This window comes from Cervus canadensis, chromosome 11, assembly GCF_019320065.1.
Source record: "Cervus canadensis isolate Bull #8, Minnesota chromosome 11, ASM1932006v1, whole genome shotgun sequence".
NCBI lineage: Eukaryota > Metazoa > Chordata > Mammalia > Artiodactyla > Cervidae > Cervus > Cervus canadensis.
In genome coordinates this window covers 58,564,909-58,586,266 of record NC_057396.1, presented here as the reverse complement: position 1 = coordinate 58,586,266, position 21,358 = coordinate 58,564,909, and the positions used below count along the sequence as shown (strand labels likewise).

At 40.3% G+C, this 21,358-nt stretch overlaps 1 protein-coding gene across 6 annotated transcripts in view; it reads right to left on the bottom strand.

Annotated features, from left to right (window-relative positions):
- The window catches only part of HIPK3 (homeodomain interacting protein kinase 3), an 82,203-nt gene extending 66,849 nt beyond the window's left edge, over positions 1 to 15,354 (bottom strand). For 4 of the 6 annotated variants that reach the window (XM_043481127.1, XM_043481132.1, XM_043481130.1 and 1 more), the window contains exon 1: positions 15,214 to 15,354. The gene's annotated coding sequence lies outside the window, so the exon portion shown is untranslated. Of the gene's footprint in view, positions 1 to 14,338; positions 14,773 to 15,213 lie in introns of those variants that run through there. The other 2 variants (XM_043481128.1, XM_043481134.1) reach the window with 2 other exon arrangements.
- Between the last annotated feature and the right edge of the window lie 6,004 nt (positions 15,355 to 21,358).

Sequence of the window (21,358 nt, the reverse complement as noted above, 5' to 3'; positions counted from 1 at the left end):
CCCTATTAAATGCAGATTCTTACCAAAGGCCCGCATTCACTTGAGGAGTTTACTTAGGAAGCTATCCCACGGGCCGCAAGTAAGTGACGTGGGATAACAGTCAGGAAAGAGGGAAAAGCAATAAATGTAAAGGAATGATGGAATTAAAAATTAAACTACTTGGCAACAACCATAATAACTGACTTAAACAAGAATTATCAATGGGTGCAAAAACTAGTGGGTAAGAAAAAGAATGAATATATGAATAACTGAATCACTCTGCTGTATACCTTAAACTAACACATGTTGTAAGTCAACTATACTCCAATAAAAAAAAATTTTTTTAATGGTGAAAGTTTCAAGAATAATAGGATATTATTGTTGGGAAACAATTCACCACGGCTCTCTCATGCTTCTCCGTGTCTTGCAAGCAGAGACACTGAATGCCTTTGTTTTGGAGTCTCTTCTCAAGGATATTTGTATACTGAACAGCCTTGGAAGGTAGAGATAGCGTCTTTCTGAGCAAAGGCAGGTTACTTCATGCCCAGGATAACAAAGATAATGACTCCCTCCTGGGCGCATGTCAGGCAGGCTCACTGCCCCTTACAAAGGATTTGCGTTTTCCAAACCTGGGCTGCCCCTCCTACAGTGCAGCTCCTCTAGTGCGCGAGGCACCCGGCCCTGTTTGCATCATCCTGTGGGAACTGAGCCGGGAAAACAGAGGAAACACTGACCCGCTGACTACTACCATTGCTCAGTAAGAAATGAAGTCCTTTATCTCTTACCTCAGAGTCTGTCTTCTGCAGTAGCCATTCATAATCTGTTAGTTTGCAAGACCTTTCATAGTTCTTGACAATTACACATTTTCAAAGTACATTCCCACAAGATACATGTTAAATCAAAAAAAAAAAGAAATGGGCACATGTCACATTAACCGGGTAATCAATGTTAAACTCTCTAGCAATGGGATAGATTGCTATCACGTGACTCCTGGTATGCTTATTGAGAGGAATATATTTCACTCTGCTGCTTCTGAGCACAAGAAAACAAACATCCGAGTTGACGGCCATTCTATAAAACAGCTAGCAGTATTCGTCACAATGTCAGTATCAGGAAACAACACAAAGACTGAGAAACCTTCCAGATTACAGAAAACAGAGACACAAAACAAAATAGCCTTCGCTTTCATGGAAGAGAAATCAGGGGCATATGGACATCAAGTCTGCAACGTACTCTCAAAAAGTTCAGGAAAGAAAACACAGATATAGAGAGGAAAAGGTAAATGCAAATGGGGTAAAAGTGTTAACATTTGAAGCATCCAGGTGAAAAATACATAGGAGTTCTTTGTACTATTCTTGCAAATTGTCTGTAGGTCTGAATTTTTGTCAAGTGACAATGTTTTTCTTGCACAAGGCTGCTCTTCAAGCATTACTCATTTGAGAATGAACTGCTGAATATCTTAGGTATGGCCTAGATCACCTAAATCTAGAATTGTCAGGCACAGAGCAAGTCCCTGGGATCATGTGCCCCCATTAATAAAAAAGTATTCATAAGCAATGACAGGAAATCTTTTCCTTAAAATATATTATTTAATTCACACTTGCTTTTGAAGCTTTGGGTCATTATGTAATTTCTTCAATCAATAGAGACTAAAACTAGTATTTCACTATGTGGTCCAATAAATTGACGATAAAAGAGTCTTTTTATTCCTGAAAGACAGAGAACCTTAGTACTAGTCTAAACAAGGTTCTACAACAGGAATTAGAAAATGAAACTGTATGATTAGCAATATTTAGTCAATAAAAAGTAGTATCTAGTCATGCTTTCATTTTTCAATTACTTTGTTTAAAGTACATATTTATACAAAAACAAAACAGCAAGTCTTCTTAGAAATAAAAGACAGGGTATGCCAGAAAGTTAAGTTTTTAGTGTGAATAGTAAGTTTAAGTCTTCACTGGCCATTTTTAATATCTATATTATTAAACAGGTCACTGTATCAATTATTATATCCAGGAAATTACTGACACGAAAATATTTCATGTAAGAAACCGCATATGCATGAACCACTTCAAACTGTAAAGCTTCATAAAATAAATCTGCTGTCTCTGGTACCTACAAAACATTTATTTGAAAACACTAAAGTCTTGGGTATTTTCCAGCAGTACTGTGAACAAAGCATCTAGGGAATGTGTTGACTGTAACACAAATCAGCATGTTAAATACAAGCTTCATCTGACTTAGCAAAGCATTCCAGCTTTTGGAACAGAAAGTGATCCGCTGGACATTTTAAAGCTGCTAGAATCCACCCTGCCAATACAAGTCTTTAGAAAGGCTAGAAGAGAGTTAATGAAAAACAGTATTTAAGAACTACATTTCCTAAAGCATATAATTCCCTAGATTTTTTTGAAGCTATGTAAAAATCAAAACTCAGAAATGGAAATATTAACAGAAAAGTTGACTAAAAATGAAAAGTTCCTCTGAAGCACTCTTTTTATTGAAATAAACTTTAAGATTCATAATTCAAATCTAGTTTATAAAACAAGTACAAAAGAAAATTTCCTTAAATTCATCACACAGTATCTACCAATGCCAGTACCTACCAATGGATTATTAGAAAAATTAAACAGCCTTATATCTTTAGGTTATGAATAACTCCCTTCTAGAAAGCCAAATGAATTGCCTTCTACTTTGTAGGAAAGTCTGTCCCAAAGGAATCACTACAAAACTTTTCTTATTAAAATGAAAATCCATGTAACCAACTGTTAAAGCATGAATATCTCCTAACCTAAAACACCTCTGAAACAATTCAGAGGAAGCTGAATCATAGATTAATAATTTGATCAAACATCTACTGCTGATCAAGCAATATGAAGAAAAAAAAATGCTGCTGACAAGATTTTTATAAGAGATAAGAGTTCAAAGTTCTAAATGAACATTTATAGAATTAAAGGTCAAGTTCTACAAAAATTTTCTAAATTATGGGCTATGCTAAATAAACAATTTTAAGATTCTCCTTCTATACAGTGTTCTTCATTCATAGCTAAGAGTACTACCACTCAAGAGTCATGCATACTACAAGAGTTGAAAGTCTAAAAACTAGCGCGAACTGAGAACAGTAAGCTGCCCACCACCACGCACACACTAATAACAGCTGTGCATTTCTAAGAGCTGAAGAGACAAATATTTACAGTGGCATAAGCTTGATTTTAGTACTTCTAATTTTGAAAAATCTTTATGAAAGACATTTTAGGGCTTGAAAAAATAAACTGGAACAAAAAAGTCAATTCCTTGTTCTTTCCAAATTATGTTAAGACCCTGTATATGTTCCTTATGTGACCTACACTGCTAAATTCATAGGTTTTTTCCTCCCTACAATTATGTTCTCTCTCTTCATAGCTGGTTGCCAGATATCCATTTTATCAACAAGTCCTTTTTGAGATATCTAGTGAAGTACCTTCAAAAACCTTTCTAAGTGAAGAAACTTTACTTTCAAATTTCAAATGTCATATACATCTTGTGAAGATGATCTTTCACAATGGCATCAGGAAATCCTGCGCTTCTGGAATCTCTATGGTATCAAGTGAGAAACAATAGAAGGAACAGAAATGAGACTATATTAAGAAAAACAAAGATCTCACTCTTATTCTCATGACAAATTTGAGGAAGAGGACAGGGCAGAAATTTAAAATGGATATCCTTAAGAAAGCCAGAAAAAAACTAAAGAACAAAGCAATTCATAAAGCCCTAAAGCGGGAAAACAATCAGTTTCTCAAAAGTACTTAGAGGACTGATGAATTCTTAGAAACTATTACAACTGCTTCTGTTTGGCTCCGACTACCTCTAGCCATTAACTTCTTAAAGTGACACATTGTTGGGTTGTATGTAATAAGCTGTGAACTAAAACTGCAGATTTATATCCATTCAGCAAGGGTCACATAAACATTTATTTCTTCCACATCAAGCTCACAGAAACATTGAAAAAAATCTGTTATATCAGTATAAAAAGCCACACTGTCATATAGGATACCATACAATTATATGTATCAGAATTATAAAGATAAGAAAAACTCAAAGAGTTTTCTTAACAACAGCAACACATGAAAAGATAAAAACATGATTAAGAAAGTTTAATTCAAAGAAACAGACTCACAAATATAACAGACTTGTGGTTGTTAAGCGGGCAGGGGCAATGAATTGAGAGTGGGGACTGCAGTGCAAACTATTATACATAGAATTGGTAAACAGAAAGGTCCTCCTACTAAATACCACAGGGTATATAGTATATTCAATATCTACATTCAATATAATAAATCATAATGGAAAATATGGAAAAATGATATACATATGCATATATATGTATAAACAAATCATTTTGCTATACATCAGAAATTAACACAACACTGTTAATCAACTATACTTCAATAAGTTTTTAAAAAAGAAAGTCATTCAGAATGAAGTTGCCTGTAACATCGTACACATTTTTTCCTAAATAATTTATTTTATTTATTTATTTGTTTTTGGCTGTGCTGAAGCCAGCAGGGTCTACTCTCCTTTGCATTGGACAGGCTTATTTGCAGTGGCTTTTATTGTGGAGTACAGGCTTGAGGAAAGCTGGCTTCCATGGCTGCAGCACGTGGACTCAAAAGTTGCGTTTCCCAAGCTCGAGAGCACAGGCTCAATAGTTGTGGCCAAGGGGCTGAGCTGCTCTGCTGCATGTGGGATCTTCCTGGATCAGGGATCAAACTTGAGTCTCCTGTATTGGTGCACGGATTCTTTACCACTGAGCCACCAGGAAAGCCCCTAATTTTTAAGTTCAAAATTAAGGCTAGCTACTGATTTCACGGCATAAAACAAAAACACACTGAATCATTTGAAAATGGCCACAAAGTAGTTACAGCTTACTGATGAGAAATTTATCCTCCAGATAATAACTAAAAAGTTCTTATTGGCCAAAACTGAACTCATGCCATTTTCCAGGCAATTGAGGAAGAGGCTGGATAGAATCTGAGATGTAAAACTAATGATTACATATTAACTATACATGATGAATATGCCAAAATGGTCATATTACAACATTATGACTTAAATGTTATTTATTCATAGAAGCCTTGCAAATTCAAAGAATAAAAATTATCACTAACCCTTATCGTTACTTGAAATCAGATGGCTAGAATGAGTGGACTAATCTGTGAAATTTAACATTTTGCACAAAAACATTTCCTTCAGTCATTCTAATATATGTTTTATCACATGCTTATAATACATGTATAACCTGATGTCAGTTTGTTCTCTTACAGGATATCTTTACTCTTATTTTAAACAGCAGCATAATATTCTACCACATATGCATATCCTAAGTTGCTAGACTGCTTTTTCCCCAGTTTTTTCACATTTATAAAGTTGTAAATAATATTTTCATATAGTTTTTATACATACTTTATTTTCTTAATATGGATCTCCAAAAAGGAGACTTGATAAAAACTGAAAGATTTTGTTCTGCAAAGCACAGTTGTGGCTGTTTGTCTTGTTTTTAGTATTATTTTTTTAATGCACTCATCAGAAAAAAAAAAGTTTAAGACTTAAAAGTTTCAAACATTAAAACCACAAAAGAATATGAATAAGAATACCAAAAAGGAAATGCAGAAAAAGGAACAAATTTGGAAGTAAGATTATCAATTCAGTTTGAGCTACCTGCACAGGAAAAATAGGGAGTTCAGGAGACAGTTCAGAAGATGAGCTAGAAGCAGCTCAGAACTGAATAGTGACTGGATTCAATCACCTGGAGGAATACACAAACCATGAATAAAAGAATACTGGTGAGCTTAGTGGGAGTAACGTCACTAGAGTGGCATGGACAGAGAGCTGCATTGTCAAGTGGAGGCTAAAGTACACACGAAGAAATGTGGAAGGAATAGAGTAGGGAAGATAGGTCCACAGACCTGCGGAGGCACAATTAAAAGATGCCTGTTTAAGGCTGAAGAAAAGGGGTCAAGAAAACGAGGGAAAGTGAAGTTACTGGATAGGTTCAAGATGCTGACAAACATTTTAGGATAAAATCCACAAAAGAGAATAGGGAGTAGTCTTGGAGGAAAAGAGGTATTTCTTTTCTTGAGAGAGTAGTGGAAACACAAAATGGGTAATGGTAGAAGTTATACTCAGAAGAAAAGCGTTGGAAATCTGGAGGAAGTTGGTATCAGTTGACCTCTACCTAAGAAACAGACTCATTTGCTAGAAATAAGGAGGGGGAAAAATAGTGTTTTGAGAAGTCAAATGGGTCTTTGATACATTCACAATTGCTTGGTCAGGTACCAATCAAGCTACTCAATAAAGTATGCCAGTATTTGAGTACTTTTATGATTTATGACTTCTTTTATTGGAGAAGGAAATGGCAACCCATTCCAGTACTGTTGCCTGGAAAAATCCCATGGACGGAGGAGCCTGGTAGGCTACAGTCCATGGGGTCGCAAAGAGTCAAGAGATGACCGAGCGACTTCACCAACACACTATCAGTGATAATTATACTTGATTCCCCAATGTCAAGCAGGCTACTTGAGGAGATATAAAAACCTTTGAGACATGGTCTCTGACCAAACAAAGAACAGTTTAGATACGACTTTATATTTTTTTAATGTAACTTTTGCCCTACAATGGAATATAGTTATTTTATAAAACTAGGTTATCAGTCAGTCAGTTCAGTCGCTCAGTCGTGTCCGACTCTGCGACCCCATGAATTGCAGCACGCCAGGCCTCCCTGCCCATCACCAACTCCCGGAGTTTACTTAAACTCATGTCCATTGAGTTGGTGACACCATCCAGCCATCTCATCCTCTGTTGTCCCCTTCTCCTCCTGCCCCCAACCCCTCCTAGCATCAGTCTTTTCCAATGAGTCAACTCTTCGCATGAGGTGGCCAAAGTATTGGAGTTTCAGCTTCAGCATCAGTCCTTCCAATGAACACCCAGGACTGATCTCCTTTAGGATGGACTGGTTGGATGTCCTTGCAGTCCAAGGGACTCTCAAGAGTCTTCTCCACCACCACAGTTCAAAAGCATCAATTTTCAGCACTCAGCTTTCTTCACAGTCCAACTCTCACATTCATACATGACCACTGGAAAAACCATAGCCTGACTAGATGGACCTTTGTTGGAAAAGGAATGTCTCTGCTTTTTAATGTGCTATCTAGGTTGGTCATAAATTTCCTCCCAAGGAGTAAGCGTCTTTTAATTTCATGGCTGCAGTCACCATCTGCAGTGATTTTGGAGCCCAGAAAAATAAAGTCTGACACTATTTCCACTGTTTCCCCATCTATTTCCCATGAAGTTATGGGATCAGATGCCATGATATTCGTTTTCTGAATGTTGAGCTTTAAGCCAACTTTTTCACTCTCCCCTTTCACTTTCATCAAGAGGCTTTTTAGTTCCTCTTCACTTTCTGCCATAAGGGTGGTGTCATCCGCATATCTGAGGTTATTGATATTTCTCCTGGCAATCTTGATTCCAGCTTGTGCTTCCTCCAGCCCAGCGTTTCTCATGATGTACTCTGCACATAAGTTAAATAAGCAGGGTGACAATATACAGCCTTGGTGTACTCCTTTTCCTATTTGGAACCAGTCTGTTGTTCCATGTCCAATTGAGGTATTTCATTTTCCTCCAATCAGATTAATAGGAAACAATTTCAAGCTAGATATACATTCAGATATGAGATACTTTAAAAGTGATTTTGCAAGTTTCAAAGCAGCCACTAGAAATACTTCCAGCACTGTCACACTAGGCTTAGGGCAACTGACAAGGCAAGTATTCCAACTATTTTCTACTCAAAAGCTATTAGGAAACCAATTATGTTATAGTCCCTAACACTCTGAGTAGGTTTCCATGCAGAATACAATTTTAGGAAATTCCCTGGCGGTTCAGGGGTTAGGACTCCCAACTTTCACTGCTGGGGCCTGGGTTCAATCCCTGATTGGGGAACTAAGATCCTGCAAGATGTACAGTGTGGCCAAAAAGAAAAAGAATTCCATTTTAAATACACATGTATAAAATATCAAAATGTTACCAAACTGTCAAAGTTCATTAAGAATTTATCATACACAATTGTAATAGGATAAACACAACACTTGCCTTTTGCATGACTGTTTTAAGGACCTCAACATAAGACAGACTTGATTTACACAAATTAAGTACACAAATAATATCCCTTCTGAAGAGTGGTTTCAAAATGAGTTATAGCCAGAAATTTCAATATTTTTTAAAAGTACCTTAAAATGAAATTCTATCTATACCCAGTTTTCACCTGTTTTCTTCCCACAGATGGCATAAGAATGAGATTTGGAGAGCCCTACGGAGAAGGCAATGGCAACCCACTCCAGTACTCTTGCCTGGAAAATCCCATGGACGGAGGAGCCTGGTAGGCTGCAGTCCATGGGGTTGCTAAGAGTCCCGCACGACTGAGCAACTTCACTTTCACTTTTCACTTTCATGCTTTGGAGATGGAAATGGCAACCCACTCCACTGTTCTTTCCTGGAGAATCCCAGGGACGGGGAAGCCTGGTGGGCTGCCGTCTATGGAGTCTCACAGAGTCGGACACGACTGAAACGACTTAGCAGCAGCAGCAACTCCAAACTGAGAAAGTAATAATATAATTAGAAGAGGCAATCCTATAATAACTTTCTCAGGCAATACAAGAATTGGGCAAGTCCAGAAGGAAACAACTAGAAAATAAGCAAATGAGATTAACCGTATCTGAGAAATGACCCTCTCCTTCATTTAAATTAACATATGTATATCTCCATAAGGCAATAAAGGCAATTACACTACTCAGCCACTTCCCCGGTGGCTCAATGATAAACAATCTGCCTGCCAAGGCAGGAGATGCAGGTTTAATACCTAGGTTGGGAAGATTCCCTGAATAAGGAAGTGACAACCCACTCCTGTATTCTTGCCTGGAAAATCTATGGACAGAGAAACCTGGTAGGCTACAGTTCAGGGGTCACAAAACAGTTGGACACGACTTAGTGACTAAATAACACAACAGATCTCTATTAGGCAATATAAGGCTATTAAACTATAAATTGGCTAGACTTGATGGAAAGATTATCACAAAAATAAAATTCATAGAATCTACTTCCTCAAAGCAGAGATTATCATGTTTTACTCTTCATCCATAGACAGTAATTTGCAGTTAATGGGCACTCAAACGTACGAGATAACTTTCATATACTTATTTATCTTTGTTTTACCTATCATAATAAAATTTCATTTATTTGTGGTCAGAGTCAATGATCCAGCTACAAAAAAATATTTAAAGCATACTAACCGGATTAAAAACCCAATACTTTTGAACCCAATACTACTCTTATCTACTTAAAATAGAAAACTATAACTAATATACTACAGAGGTACCTATACTATCGCCACTGAAACTGGCCCAGAACATGCTTTGTTTTGAGAATGTAGTGAACACAGCATCAGAGCTATAGGCTATCTAGCACATAACCTCTAATTTTCATGGTGGTTTTATGTCACTGAACCCTATTTAATCTCATTAAAAGTTACAATAAGTTACAGATTTAAAGTCCTCAGAAGTATTATACTCTTTAAAAAAAAATGTCTCTAGAAAGTCGGGTTCAATTTTCAATGTTATCAGTCCATCTAACTTATTAACTATGTAAGACTGAGCATTATTTATCTAAAGTAGTATAGTTTACCAGACCTACAAGACTCCTGATGTATTATTAAACAGATAACACACAGTCAATATATACGGTAATGAAATTTTTACGCCTTTAAAATAATTGCTTTATAGGGGAGGAAACATTTTTTAAACAAGTTACTTTCTGCAAAGTTTACCTTCTGTTTTTCAAAAACTGTAACACATTTTAATTTATGAACAATATGCAACAAAGCAGGAAGTTGAAGTGTTTGAAGTTAATATAAATTTTCTTTTAGTAAATCAAATACTTTTTAAAATTTCTAAAATGAACTGGCTGGTCAAATACAGCCAAGCTTTATATTTTCTATCAAATCCTAAAGACAGTTTTCTTGGTAATCCATATGTAACCAAATATAATATATAATAAATGATTACAAAATTTTAAAGGAAGGAGAGAGTGACTCAGTCTGCTGATTTGATTATTTCAATATCTATCAAACTTCAATTTTTTTTCCAATTAGGAAAGGTACTCCAGCATTAATAATTACATGAGAAAGAACTAAATCTGACCACCCCTGGCAATCCCTTATTTTCAACGTGACCAAAGAGTTATACTAAATAACCAGTTTTTCACAATTTAGATCCTCACTTCCCTAGTGGCTCAGACAGTAAAGAGACTGCCTGCATTGCGGGAGACCCAGGTTCGATTCCCTCTGGAGAAGGAAATGGCAACCCACTCCAGTATTCTTGCCTGGAAAACCCAATGGATGGAGGAGACTGGCAGAGTACAGTTCATGACATCGCAGAATCAGACACGACTGAGCGACTTCACTTCACTTACATCAAGGAAAAGGTACAGTTCAGAGGAGCCAAGTACTATTTTTCCCTATTCCACAAACCTCTGCTTCTTTTAGGTGTAACCACCTTTTCATTTAAAAAAGAAAAAAAGACAAAGCAAGAAAGAAAATGCAACACCAAAAAGTATCTGGAAGTCTAATCTTTAAAAGAGATGTTCCTCTTAAAATGTAAAAATGAACTGTGTGACAAAGAAGCCTGTGTTTTGAAAAACCTAGATTCGCGTATTAAGTGCACTTCAGTTTTATTTTTAAGGATCTCCAAAAACTAAAAATATTATTCCCATAAATCAAACTCATCATAATGGCAATATGTTCTGTTCTTGTCACACCTCTAATCTCAAGATAGGCCTGTAACATGTTCTTTTTTTTTTAATTGTATAAAAAGTCTATCGTCCCTAAATTATACTTTAAGGAAAATAAATTAGGGGCTGGGGAGGATTTAAAAACTGGTCAAGGATGATAAACATTATTTCACAAGAATGATCATTCAGCAGGTGTCAATGCCATATTCATAATCTTTCCTCCAAGCTACCACAATATTTCATTGACTTTACAACTAAGAGAACTCTGGTTTCTAGAAACTTGAACATTTAAAACAGATTTCTTAAGTCTCCCAAATCCAATGAAACCCACGCCTCACCATCACCCTCACCACAGCCCAGCTTTCTCTGAAGCATCTGCCCTCTACCTTCCCTTCCACTCAGTCCCCCTTAGGAGTGAAAAATGCTCACTCAGAAAATTAGGCAAATTGCTTGGATCAAAATAAAATACACTTAAGGTAAAAAAAATATTATCTTGGTTTGTTTCATTTTAAAGACTTTTGCATTAGAAAAAGACATCATTCAAAGAAAAAAAAGACAGCTTTCTTGCCATTAACTACTAAATATGAAAGACAAAGTAAATCAGCTTAATGTCTTAACTGTCCACAAACTATAAATGCCACCCTAAAAATACAGTATTTCCAATACTTAGCCAGTTCTTTCAGTTTCCACAGGAGCGGTGAGAGCAGCAGCTCTAACGCCCCAGCATTCAGTGGCATGCTTCAGAATCCAGACAACATGTTGCCTTTGTGTAGTGACACATGGCCGAAGTTGCAACTGTGGAGAACAGCCTAATCTGCTAAATTGGTCAAGGTCTAATTTGACAAATATTTGGGTAAAATGTGTAACATACATCCTCCAAATATCTGTTCTGTCTTGACAGTGATTAAGACTTCAAAAAAAAAAGGACAGCTGTGACAAAGCTACAGAAGCAGCACACTAATATTAAACTGTTCCTCCCCAAATCACTCTTAATTATACCAATCCAACTAAAAGGGGTGGACTTTGGCTAACCCTAAAATCCTCCACTAATTCAAAACTTCTATTCCAAATCTATAGCCCTATATTCAACTTATATTGTATGCTTTAATGTATTAGACAATATATATATATGCGTGTTTATGTATGTATATTAATTTTTTAAGCAGCTGAATCCAGAATCAGAAAGGACATTTCAAATAACTTATTTAGACTTACATTCGTATTACACAGAAAAGATTATACCCACCACAAAGCTTTCAGCAAGTGGAAGGGGAGGGGGGCATGAGGGAGCAGGGAGGGGCTCTTTTTTAAAATAAAATACACTGATAGGTTCCTTGATTTTTACAAAGTTCTAGGGTTTGTCATCAAAAGTAACTTCCAAGTTAAACATATCACACTGGGAGTCTCAATTTCAGACTTTAGGAAACTAGGACAGCTGCAAACACAGAAATTTCACATGAAGATTTCTTTTGGTACCAACAATATAATCATGCAACAAATCATCTTATGTCCTTTAATAGTTAAGAAGCAAGAATAATTCTGGACAGATACTTTAAATGTGGGAAAATTCAAAGGTCCTTAAAACACCCTTAAATCTAAATAATGCCATGATATTTTCATCTCCAAATTCAAACATAAGTAAAGTTACAATGGAAACTATATTTTTCTAAAGACTTTGAATTAACTAACCACCAATAATGCAATTCTAATCTACCATATCATCATACTAAGAAAATTAACTTCGAAAGTTACCAGAATAAATCATTCTAACATTCAAATGGAAACTAACACTCAAACAAGTATTCCATTCAATGGATGTAACACAGGATTGGGAAACAGCATTTTAGCACTCTGAAATTTACATTTTCTTCATCTGCCCTTCCATAGAGATGCCCTCAATGTTGATATATCAAATATTTAAAACAAAGCTCAATGAAAAAGTTCACTTGACAGCTGCTGCTATTTTAAGTTGCAAGGGAAAAAAAAAAAGGGGGTGGGGCTTTCAATAATCAGCATTCAACAAACACTTATGTGCCCTGCCTTACTAGCTACAGAAACCCACCTCTGTAATTTGCACCTTGTTTTATGATACCCATGACAGAACATCCAAAAAATTAAAATAGTATGATCTGAAGCTTCTTTTCAAGCATGTTTACAAGAGGAATTATTCCATAAAGATCATCCACTTTTATGTGACTCTAAAACTCCATGCCCAGAAGCCAATGACTGGTTTATAATCAAGATAATGACAAGTTCAATGGAAAAGGCATTATGACAATAAACTAAGACTGGCTCACCAGGTTATGATCTGCTTGCCTAATATGTATGTTTAGCTACTATAGTCAGCAGAGTCCAAATATAAATCTGAAACATTTAATGGCTGGCTCTGTTCTAGAGTTCAAGCTCATTTTATCTTTCTAAAACATAGTTTTAAGCTAAGGTTCTCCACAAAAATTTTTTAAATATAGTCCCTAGAGTATAAAAATTAAGGAACAAATTATTCCATTTTCCCCATAAATACAAAAAAAGAACCGCACACAATGAAATAGCCAAAATATCAAACATATCAGCACATCTTTACCTTTACACAAATTAAAAACGTTTCAAAAATCTGAAAAACTCAACCATTGTATTTCATAAATAAGAGTACCCTATACTTCACTAATACACTCATAAATATACCAAGAAATAGCTTGTTGATTAAAAAGTACGGAACTTTAATTTACCTGGTTGGTACATCTCAATTACTCTTAAGTGGCATGAAGGCATGAGGTAACCAACAAAACTATAAAAACTATTTTTTTAAAGAAAACAAAAAGGGTCAGTCTTATTTTGTTTACTTAAATCCTAAGTTTAATCATGACCTATCAAAATCTTATCATGGCTCATTGTATAAAATTAGCACCGTACTTGCAAGCATAAGCAGAATTTAGACTTATCAAACATATGGTGAGGCTTGCCTAGCTGCTGAAAAATTGAGAATGTAGGATTAAAATGTTTTTAGGTGGGTAACAAAACTCACCGATCCTGCTTAAAAGTTCTCATCAAAAATTTGATTAAGAGAACCTCTTAAAATTTTAAAGCGCCCAGTAATTAAAACTTGGAAATAAACGGAAACGGTTTAAATATAAATCCTTCATCTTCAGAAGCTACAGCTAACAAGCAAATACCTAAAATAGAAAAAACAAATAATAATAATCACCAAACTACTAAACAGAGGCACAAGCTGGTTTACCAGCTAACTTTTCTGGCCCTAGACCAGAGAGACATCAAAGTTGACAATGGAATCAACAATGAGCTTTGTCTGTAAAGTGGACGATAATCTGAAAAACTGCTGCTAACAGAAGCTCCTTTTAATGAGAAGCAGCGACCGACAGGTGGAAAAATAAATTCTAACAGGGCAGCAAGAGGTTGTGAAAACACGGTTCAAGGACTGAACGTGTTGTGACTGCTCTGTAACAGGTCCAAGGTAATTTACGCACACACCCTTCAGCGCAATTCCTCAAGCAGAGATAAGATTGGGAAACAACAGGCTTCGCCGAGAGCTACATACCATGTTAAAACAGCCGTCTCCCTCCTGACAGGAAAACAGACATTTCTCTCCTCCTAAGCCTTTCCTCGAGTTCTCCCAGCGCCGCGAAGGGAAGCGGGCGGCCGCCACCGTAACGAGAGACGCCGGCAACAGACCCGCCGCGCGGCCGCCACGCCTTCCTCCGGCCGCGGCGGGGGACGCGGAGCGGCGGATCACATTTCTCCTCCCCAACAATCACACGCACTCACGTCCCTCGTGTTGACACCCTCCGGACCCGCCGCTCGACGACGCTGGGGACTGGGCCACAAAGCCAGGGACGCAGCCATCGGCCGCGGCGCTCAAGTTGCGTGCGTGCGTGTGTTTGTGTTTGTTCCCCTTAATGAAAGACAAGAGGTCTCCGTAGTGACGGCCCAGGCTGCGGGGAGAGAAGAGCCCCCCCTCCCCGCCCCGCCAGTGGGACTAAACAAAACTTCGGTTGCTGGGAAGAGCCGTTGCGCAACCCTGGCAGGGGGCGGCGGGGGCCGCCCGGCCCAGCCCCAGCGCGGCTTCCCGGAGGCTGCGCCACCGCGCGCAGGAACCACGCGCGGCCCCCCGCGTCCGGCGGCCTCGGGCCTGGGGCGCCTCGGCCTCGAGGGAGACGCCTGGATCCGCCACCCCAAGGGGGCCAGGCGGAAAGGCGGAGCACGAGCGCACAGGAGATGCGGACCCCGGTGCGGAACGCGCGACGGGTGCGGACCGCTCAGGGGGCGTCGGGCCCAGGGAGGGTCTGGAGGAGGGGCCCGCTGGCCTTCCGAACGCAGGCGCGGCCGGTGGAGCCGTTTCCCCCCCCCCACCACCACCCCGCGCTGCCAACCCCCGCCCCGGGGTGGGGGCGCCCCCTTACCCTAGTCCCTTACCTTCCTAGAGGCCTGCGCTCTCCCCTCTTCGGGCGGCCGCAGCCCTGAGCATGTCCGGGGCGGGTGCGGGGCCGCGCCGGGGACAGGGAGCCAGGCGCTTCAGCAGGCGGCACCACCCAGCCCGGGCTCAGGCCCTCTCCGCGGCCGCTGCCATCTTGTCCTGGCGGCTGAGAGGAAACGGCGAAACACCCTCCCCCGACCGCTGCTGCTGCTGCTCTGGCTGCTGAGCGCCGGGCCCGTTTCCCTCATCTTCCTTCCCGGGGATTTGGGGTGGGGACGGTTCGGCTGGGGTGAGGGGTGGTGAGAGGCCGGCCGGCCGACCTCCGATTGCTGGGGGGCCTACGGACGGCGCAGCGTGCGGGGCCCGCGGCGGTTGGGGCCCATTCCTGACGCCCCCGCCGAGACTGGAGGAGACGGAAGACAGCCCGGAGCGGCGGCGACGGCGGGGCCCGCGGCTCGGTCTCCTCTGGTCGCCGCGCTGCCGGGAGTCGTCACCGAGGCGGCTGCCGCCGGCCGCCCCAGTCTCGGGCCCCTCCTCCGCGCCCGCCGGTCTCGGTCGCCGCCTCCGCAGCGCCACCGCCCGCCCGGCCGCTCTGCGCGCGGAGCCCCGGCGGCCCCGCTCGGCTCGGGCCGCGGCGCCTCCGCAAAGCCCCTCCCCGGGGCCCGCCCGCCCGCGGCCGCGCCCTTGTAGCTTTTAGCCCGCCTGGCGGCCGGCTAGAGTCCGATCCGGAGCTGCCCCACGCCAGCACCCCCTCTACTGTTCTGAACCTCATTTCTGGGCCCACTCCGCCAAAAATCTATTTTTTAAAAAGGTCCTAATGCCAAAGAAAAGAGGAACATGCTGAAGCGCATTTTACAGGCCTTTCGACATCCCATAATCATAGTTTCCCCTGCCATCCCTTTCGGATCTGTTTCTTGGAGGGTTTTTGTTTTTTTTTTTTTTAAACATCTAATAAGGAAAGGGGAAATGCTTAAAGTGAACAATCCCAGTCTGAATCCCAGGTTCTTCCCGCTTGGCCATCCCAAAGCATCAAGAGAATTGTAAAATCAGCTTAAAGAACGATGAAAAGGCCCTCGTGGAAATTCTCCAAGAGCATTTACCGTCCCCCGTAAATAAGAAGTTCACCCACCTCTGCGTTGATAATTCTCCATCAAGGCTGTCAGTTCCTCTCCCAGAAACTAGTTATCTCCCTCTTGGAGACTAGGAAATCAACAAACAGAATGGCCGTTCTAGGATGGTTCCATCCTAGAACCATAGAATTTTAGAGATGAAAGAACCTTAAGAGATCCTTGGTCCAAACTCTTTAAGTACGGCAGGGATTCAAAGAAGTCTAGGTGACCTACCCAAGATTATCCTGGTCTGTACTCCCTCGCTCGCTCTTTTCCTTATTGAACAACTGACCTTATGGGTATCATTCAGAGTTAATCTTTTTAAATATTCATTTCCTCTGTTTCTTTTTATCCTGAATTAGTTTTTTATGAGAACACCTTTCTCTGAGGCATGCAAGGGGCCTCTCTTTGTTCCCTTCATAATCTTCACTACGAGGATTGACTCTACCACACAAGGATTTATCCCCAGACGTGTACTCTTGCAATAACTGAGGCAGGGCAAGGGGAGTGGCAACTTGCTGTCTATTTAACTCCAAACCTTGACTCCCTGCTGCTTTTCCAACTGGGAGAAGAGTATATTGAAGGATGCCTTTAAAAGAGAAAAGGATAGTATGCCCTGAGGCAGTAGGAAATAATGTTTTGGAAAGAGTTTTCTTCAAGTTAGGGAGGATAACCAGTTGCAAAGGTTTCCAAAATAGAAAAACAAAACACTGACCGTCTCTCAGATAGCAGCATATTAGCCATTCCTTTTTACTTAGTATTTAGTTACTTTTGATTTTTTTAAAAAAGCAGTAGTCAAAAGAACCAAAAAAGGATAAAAGCATGACTCAAAGGAGAAAGTTACAATAATAGAAAAAATCTATCAGTGAAACAAGAAAAATATTCCACTAGAACTTCAAACTTTCAGAATTCTTGCAAACATTTCTCTGGGTCACTGCTAATGGGAGGCTTCTATTCTCTTACAGCATTGCTACATCTATGAAGGAAGCTGAAAAGGGGAAGGATTTTTTTTTTTTTTCCTTTCTAGCCCTGTCGCTGATACTCAGTACACCGAAAGTTCAAGGAGTGGATCCTATCATTTAAAAAAGAAAAAATGATTGTTTTGTAAATGCCTGTTAGACTAGCTCATTTATAATAAAGAGAAGTCACTCAGTCATGTCCTACCTTTTGCAACCCCATGGACTGTAACCTAGCAGGCTTCTCCGTCCATGGGATTTTCCAGGCAAGAGTACTGGAGTGGGTTGCCATTTCCTTCTCCAGGGGATCTTCCCTACCCAGGGATTGAACCTGGGTTTCCCACATTGTAGGCAGATGCTTTACCCTCTGAGCCACCAGGGAAGCCCTTTTTTATAAGCCCATTTATAATAAGTCCTTAGTAAATGTAGGTGAATAAGTAAATGAACACTAAATTTATATGTTTTGTCTCTTAATCTCTTTACCTCCAGTCACTCCCTCTCTTATGCATTTAGAACACCAACGTCGAGATGATTCTTCAAAGCCCCTGATTTAGCCAGTTCATGAAATTTGTTTTAGAAAATGGAAAATGTCTCATAGAATTAAAGTTCTTTTTAAAATACAGACTACTAAATTCTACATGAAAAAAGTTTATGCATAAAAAGCTTATAGCCAAAAAATAATCTTTTTGTTCAAAAATATTGCCAAAAATTTTCATTCAAAAACATTGCTTGCTCTTTGGAAGATAAGCTGTGACAAACCTAGACAACGTGTTAAAAAGCAGAGACATCAATTTACCAACAAGGGTCCATGTAGTCACAGCTATTCTTAAAGAGATGGAAATACCAGACCACCTTACCTGCCTCCTGAGAAACCTGTATGCAGGACAAGAAGCAACAGTAGAACTGGACATGGAACAACAGACTGGTTCAAAATTGGAAAAGAAGTCAAGGCCGTATGCCGCTTTAACTTCTGTGCAGAGTACATCATGTGAAATGCTGGGCTGAATGAAGCACAAGTTGGAATCAAGATTGCAGGGAGAAATATCAAGAACCTCAGATATGCAGATGACACCACCATTAAGGCAGAAAGCAAAGAGGAACTGAAGAGCCTCTTGAAGAAGGTGAAAGAGAGTGAAAAAGATGGCCTAAAACTCAACATTCAAAAAACGAAGATCATGGCATCAGGTCCCATTACTTTATGGCAAATAGATGGGGAAACAATGGAAATAGTGACAAGCTTTATTTTCTTGGGCTCCAAAATCACTGTGGACAGTGACTGCAGCCATAAAATTAAAAGATGCTTGCTACTTGGAAGAAAGGCAATGACAAACCTAGACTGCATATTTAAAAGCAGAGACGTTACTTTGCCTTCAAAGGTCCATATAGTTAAGTGATAGTTGCTCAGTCATATAGTCAAAGCTGTGGTTTTTCCAGCCGTCATGTACAGATGTGAAAGCTGGACAATAAAAAAGGCTGATCACCAAAGAATCGATACTTTTGAATTGTGGTGTTGGAGAAGACTCTTGAGAGTCCCTTGTATAGCAAGGAGATTAAACCAGTCCATCCTAAAGGAAATCAGTCCTGAATATTCATTGGAAGGACTGACGCTAAAGCTGAAGCTCCAATACTTTGGCCTCCTGACTCGAAGAGCCAACCCCTCAGAAAAGACCCTGATGCTGGGAAGGATTGAGGGCATGAGGAGAAGAGGGGTGATGGAGAATGAGATGGTTCAATGGCATCATCGACTCAATGGACATGAGTTTGAGCAAACTCTGGGATATAGTGAAGGACAGAGAAGCCTGGCGTGCTGCAGTCCGTGGGGTCACAGTCAAACACAACTGAGTGACCGAGCTGTGCTGAGAATACAGTGAGAATACACTGTATCTGAGAATACAGTGTGAAAAATGAGACATCTTGTGAGCTTATATTCTCCCTATAAAGTTGGCTATCATACTAATAATTAGTATTAGCAGTCAAAAAGTACAGGGCACAAAGAGGGGACAGAACAGGAACCTAATCAAATGTAAGGAAGGGAGGAAGCCATGGAAAGTCTGGTTCATTTCTTATCCTCCAGGACTTAGTTAGTGGCACTGTTGCTAAAGAATCTGCCTGCCCATGCAGGAGACCCAAGAAATGTGAGTTCAATCCCTGGATAGGGAAGATCTGGAGTAGGAAATGGCAACCTACCCCAGTATTCTTGCCACGGAAGATTCCATGGACAGAGGAGCCTGGCTCGAAGGCTACAGTCCATGAGGCTACAAAGAGTCAGACACAACTGAGTTACTGAACACAGAGGACTCGGCTAAATACTTACTTCCTTGGGGAATCTCCTGGCTTCTCTGACTAACCCAAATTTCCATATATCTTCCTCTGTAGCTTTTTTCTCAATTGCTATTTTATGTTTATTTTCTGATTTGTTTGATTAATGTCTACCTCTTCCACCAGTATGAAAGCTCTGCAAAAGTAGGGAGGACATCTTTTTCTGGTACTCCATTGTATGCTCAGCACCAAGGCAGTGGTGCATAGTAGAGGATCAACAGGACCAGGTATGTACATATGGATACAGGGCCCAGTGCAAAGTGAAAAAGTGGGCCCCCGTGTTCAAAATTATTAAGCATTTCAGGTTGGTGACAAAAAATCGTTGTTGTTCAGTCTCTCAGTTATGTCTTACTCTTTGTGACCTCATGGACTGCAGCACGCCGGGCTTCTCTGTCCTTCCCCGTCTCTCGGAGTTAACTTTCTAAGCACAGGACTTTGTGCCAGTACACAGGCTGAATTAAAGTTAAGATCTAAAAGATTAGGAATTAGCCCTAACAAAGAGAGAACACTTGAGGGCAGAAGATAAGATTCATGCAAAAGTCATTAAAAAAAAAATGTGGTAGAGAGTGGAAATTTGAGAAGCTGATTGTTTTTAGTCAGGGTGAGGATAAATCAGAAGCAGATAAGAGTAGAGGGAGAAGCAAGATCCAAATTAGCATCTAGGTTCATTCTGCTGGCAAAAGAAACTATTGAAGGATTTAACAGGGACACAGGCCTTCCCTGAAAACTTGGTTGGTAAAGAATCCACCTGCAATGCAGGGGACCCCGGTTCGATTCCTGGGCTGGGAAGATCCCCTGGAGAAGGGGTAGGCTACCCACTCCAGTATTCTTGGGCTTCCCTGGTGTCTCAGCTGGTAAAGAATCCGCCTACAATGCGGGAGACCTGGGTTCAATCCCTGGGGTTGGGAAGATCCCCTGGAGAAGGGAAAGGGTACCCACTCCAGTGTTCTGGCCTGGAGAATTCCCTGGACTGTATAGGTCATGGGGTCACAAAGAGTCAGACACGACTGAGTGACTTTCACTTTCAGCATGATCAAAGAAACCATTGGCTCTCCATGTCAAATCCATCTGTTTCATTCACTTCTTTGCTTTTTTCTGTGTTTTTCTAATTTTCCTTTCAGTCTCATTCAGATTAAAAGCTAAAAAGCCTTGCAGTGGACCTAAAATGGTCTATAAAGCTCACAAGGAACTCACCTCCCACTTTCTCTCTCTCCAGCCCGTTTCTCAAAGACTCCAGTCACTGTCCCTCCTCAGCTATCTGGATCACTCTCTGTGCCTAAAACACTCCCTGTCTAACCACGCACCTCCTTTTCAGATCCTTAGTCAAATTTACATTGTCTGTGAAACCTCCCTCAACAATAACCACCTATCTATACACATAACCCCCTCCATTTTTATCCTTATTTTTATCCTTAGGTCTCAGCATCATCTAAGATACTATTTTGTAGGGTTTCTGCCTCTTCCCACCCCCCACCCCCTGAACCCCAATCTAGACAGGAAGCTTCCTGAGGGCAAGAATTTTTGTTTGTTTTGTTGGCTGCATTGTTCCCAGAGCCTAGATCATTGTCTGGCGTACAAAAGTAATGCAATCGATACCTGTAAAATGAAATGAGTTTTCTATGTAAGCAGTATGAAACGCTCCATAAACTCAGTCTGCCAGCTGTCACAGTTGTTCAAAACACCCAAATGTGAAATACAAGACCTCTCTCTTTCTATATCTTAGGTCTTTACTCAACCCCCAGACCCCAAAATTACCCATC